Source organism: Pongo abelii, chromosome 23, assembly GCF_028885655.2.
Source record: "Pongo abelii isolate AG06213 chromosome 23, NHGRI_mPonAbe1-v2.0_pri, whole genome shotgun sequence".
In the NCBI taxonomy this organism is placed as follows: Eukaryota; Metazoa; Chordata; class Mammalia; order Primates; family Hominidae; genus Pongo; species Pongo abelii.
The window spans coordinates 2816401-2820603 of NC_085929.1; positions in this window are offsets into that span (position 1 = coordinate 2816401).

Genomic DNA, 4203 nt, shown 5'->3' on the forward strand with positions numbered 1-4203 from the left:
CTCCTTCCCTTTCACCATCTGTCTCTTTTCTCCATTCTCTCCCTCCCTCCGTCTTTCTCTCCCTCTGTCTGTCTCTGTGTGGATTCTGGAAGAGCCTAGGCATTCTGCCTCTCCCTGTGTCCGCAGCGACCCGCGACCGAGTCCTTCCTTGTGGGTTCTTTCTCCCTCCCTCCCTCCCTCCCTCCCTCCGAGATGCATCTCCAAACACCCAGACGCCGTGGGTTGTCTTCTGACTCTGTCGCGGTCGATGCGGGGACACGTTTTGGGGAGGCGTTTCTGTGGGGTTGGGGGAGAGGGGCTGCGTTTTCGGCCTCGGGAAGGGCTTCTCGACTCACGGTTTCGCTTTGGCGGTCCACGGGCCGCCCTGCCAGCCGTCCGGATCGGTCTCGCTGACGTTCGCGACGGTCGTCGGGCTCCATCTGGCGGCCGCTGTTAGATCGTGCTCTTGGCTTCCGGAGCTGCGGTGGCAGCTGCCGAGGGAGGGGACCGTCCCCGCTGTGAGCCAGGCAGAGCTCCGGAAAGCCCGCGGTCGTCAGCCCGGCTGGCCCGGTGGCGCCAGGGCTGTGGCGCGTCGCTTGTGAGTCAGAGCTCTGGCGTGCAGGTTTATGTGGGGGAGAGGCTGTCGCTGCGCTTCTGGGCCCGAGCCGGGCCGTGGGGCCGCCCGGGCCGGTCGACCAGCGCGCCGCAGCTCCCGAGGCCCGAGCCGCGACCCGCGGGGACCCACCGCGCGTGGCGCGGGAGGCCGGGGACGCCCTTCCCGGCTCGGTCGCGGGCCCGCGCGCGTCCTGGCCGTCTGAGGCGGCGGCCGAATGTGTTTCCGGGTCCCCGTGGGGAGCCGGGGACCGTCCTGCCCCCGTCCCCCGGGTGCCGGGGAGCGGTCCCCGGGCCGGGCCGCGGTCCCTCCGCCGTGATCCTTTCTGGCGAGTCCCCGTGCGGAGTCGGAGAGCGCTCCCCGAGCCCTCGTGCGGCCCGGGAGGTCACACCTGGCCGGCCTTCGGTCCCTCGTGTGTCCCGATCGCACGGGGGGCCGGCCGAAACTGCTTCCGGGCCTCGCTCCGGAGACACGGGCCGGCCCGTGCGTGTGGCACGGGCGGCCGGGAGGGCCTCCCTGGCCCGGCGCCGCTCCCGCATGTGTCCTGGGGTCGACCAGGGGGCCCCGGGTGCTCCGTGTCTGGCTGCGATGGTGGCGATTTTGGGGACAGATGTCCGTGTCGTGGGTGTCCTGGGCCGGCGGCGTGGTCGGCGATCGGGCCTCCTGCCCCCGGGGGAGATATATCTTTCGCTCCGAGTCGGCATTTTGGGCCACCGGGTTATTGCTGACACGCTCTCCTCTGGCGACCTGTGTCACTGGAGAGGTTGGGCCTCCGGATGCGTGCGGGACTCTGGCCCACCGCTGACCCGGCTAGCCGGCCCTGCTCCCGCTCGAGCCGCCTGCTGCTGGGGCCCGCGGGCCTGCTGCTCTCTCGCGCGTCCGAGCGTCCCGACTCCCGGTGCCGGCCCGGGTCCGGGTCTCTGACCCACCCGGGGGCGGCGGGGAAGGCGGCGAGGGCTACCCTGCCCCCGTGCGCTCTCCGCCGCGGGCACCTGGGGCGGCCGTGACAACCCCACCCCCGTCGGCCCCGTGCTGTGCGTGTCAGGCGTCCTCGTCTCCGCTGGGTTGTCCGCCGCCCCTTCCCCGGAGCGGGGGACGGCCGGGGCCGATCGGCTCGCTCGCCGGCCGGCTGGCCGAACCCCCGCTCCCGGGGGCTCTTCCGTGATCGATGTGGTGACGTCACGCTCTCCCGGGCCGGATCCGAGCCGCGACGGGCGAGGGGCGGACATTCGTGGCGAATGGGACCGTTCTTCTCGCCCCGCCCGCGGGGGCCCCTTGCCTCTCCTCCGTCCGCCTGCCGGTGGTGCGTTGGGAAGGCGTGGGGTGCGGAACCCGGCCTGACCTGGCTGTCCCGTCCCCGCTCTCCGCTTCGCGGGGTGGGTCGGCGGGGTCCTCTGACGCGGCGTGCACCCCTCGCTCTCGCCTCCCGCGGTCGTCGACTTGCGGGCGGGCCCCCTCCGCGGCGGTGGGGGTGCCGTCCCGCCGGCCCGTCGTGCTGCCCTCTCGGGGGTTTCGCGCGAGCGTTGGCTCCGCCCGGGCCTTTGCGGTGCTCCTGGAGCGCTCCGGGTTGTCCCTCAGGTGCCCGAGGCCGAGCGGTGGTGTGTCCCTCCCACCCCCGGCGTCCCCTCCTCCGGTGTCCGCGCGTGGGTCCCGAGGGGAGCCCGTCGGCGTGGGGTTCGAGGCGGTCGAGGGAGATGAGATGCGCGCCCCTCCCGCGCGGGGAAGGGCGCCGCCTGGTCCGGCGAGCGCACGTCCCGTGCTCCCCTCTGGCGGGTGCGCGAGGGCCGTGTGAGCGATCGCGGCGGGCTCGGGCCGGTGACGCGTGCGCCGGCCGGCCGCCGAGGGGCTGCCGTTCTGCCTCCGACCGGTCGCGTGCGTGGCTTTGCCTCGGAAGCGACGCAGGAGGCGGGTGGACGGGGGGGGCCTTGTGAGCCTGCCGGGCCCCCGCCCTGACCGCGAACGCTCGAGGTCGCCGCAGGCGCGCTTCTCCTCGTACCGCAGGCCCCCTCCCTTCCCCGGGCGTCCCCGAGCGCCTCTGCGGGCCCGACGAGGGGCGATCGGCGGGTGGGGAGTGTGACCCACCCTCGGTGAGAAAGCCTTCTCTAGCGATCTGAGAGAGGTGTGCCTTGGGGTGCCGGATCTCCCGGCCTGCCGCCTCTGTCTCCTTCTGCCTTTATGGTAGCGCTGTCGTAGCGACTCGCGCGCAGAGGACCCTCCTCCTCTTCCCCCTCGACGGGTTGAGGGTGGGGAGAGCGAGGGTTCCGCCGGCCACCGCGGTGGTGGCCGAGCGCGGCTCGTCGCCTGCTGTGTGGCCCGCGCCTCCCCCTTCCGAGTCGGGGGAGGATCCCGCCGGGCCGGGCCCGGCGTCCCAGCGGGTTGGGACGCGGCCGCCGCGAGCGGTGGGTGTGCGCGGCCTTCCGTCCGGCGCGTGACCCCCACCTCGGCCGCGAGTCGGCTCTCCGCCCGCTCCCGTGCCGAGTCGCGAGCGGTGCCGACGACCGCGTGCGCGTGGGCGCGGGGTTGGGCCGCCTGGCCCCGGGAAAGCGTCCCACGCTGGGGACGCGCCGGTCTCCCGGAGCGGGACCGGGTCGGAGGCTGGACGAGAATGACGAGCGATGCGGCCCTGGCGTCGGGTTGGTGGCTGTGGTCGCTTCGGGGCCCCCGGTGGCGGGACCCGGGGCTCGTGAGGCGGGTCTCGGTGGGTGCCGAGGGCCGTCCGGCGTCCCAGGCGGGGCGCCGCGGGACCGCCCTCGTGTCGGTGGCGGTGGGATCCCGCGGCCGTGTTTTCCTGGTGGCCCGGCCGTGCCCGAGGTTTCTCCCGCCGAGCCGCCGCTCTGCGGGCTCCCGGGTGCCCTCGCCCTCGCGTTCCCCGGCCCTTGGCTCCCTGTGCCCCCCTTCCCCGCCCGCCGCCCGCCGATCCTCTCCCCTCCCCGAGCGGCTCGCCGGCTCGACGTCGGTGGTGGCCTCGTCTGGGACCGAATCCGGCACCGCCTCGGGGGGCGCCGCCGCCGGCCGCTGGTCGGCCCGGTGTCTCCGTCCCCCGGCGTGCGCCTTCGGGACCGGGTCGGCGGCCCCCCCCGGCGTTGGGCCCCGGTGGGCTCCCGGAGAGGGGTTTTCTTAGGGGTCGGCCTGTGGCGCGTGCGGGAGAGAGGGTTCCGGGGGGCTGGCCGCGACTGCGGCGGCGGTGTGGGGGAGCCGCGCGGATCGCCGAAGGTCGAGTCGGCCGCTCCGGGTGCCGCGCGGGGGCCGCCTTCGCGCTCGGAGGCTGCGGGCGGTGAGACCCCCCGCGTGTGTCCCGGCCGCGGTCGGCTGCGCCCGAGGGGTCCCGCGGCGTCCCCTTCCCCGCCGGCCGCCTTTCTCGAGCCTTCTCCTTCGCCTCGGCCTCGCCTGGGTTCTCGTCCTCTTCTCCCGGCCCGGTCTTCCGAATCGGTTCGGCGCGCCCCCGGGTGCGCCTCGCTTCCCGGGCCTGCCGCGGCCCTTCCCCGAGGCGTCCGTCCCGGGCGTCGGCGTCGGGGAGAGCCCGTCCTCCCCGCGTGGCGTTGCCCCGTTCGGCGCGCGCGTGCGCCCGAGCGCGGCCCGGTGGTCCCTCCCGGACAGGCGTCGGTGCGACG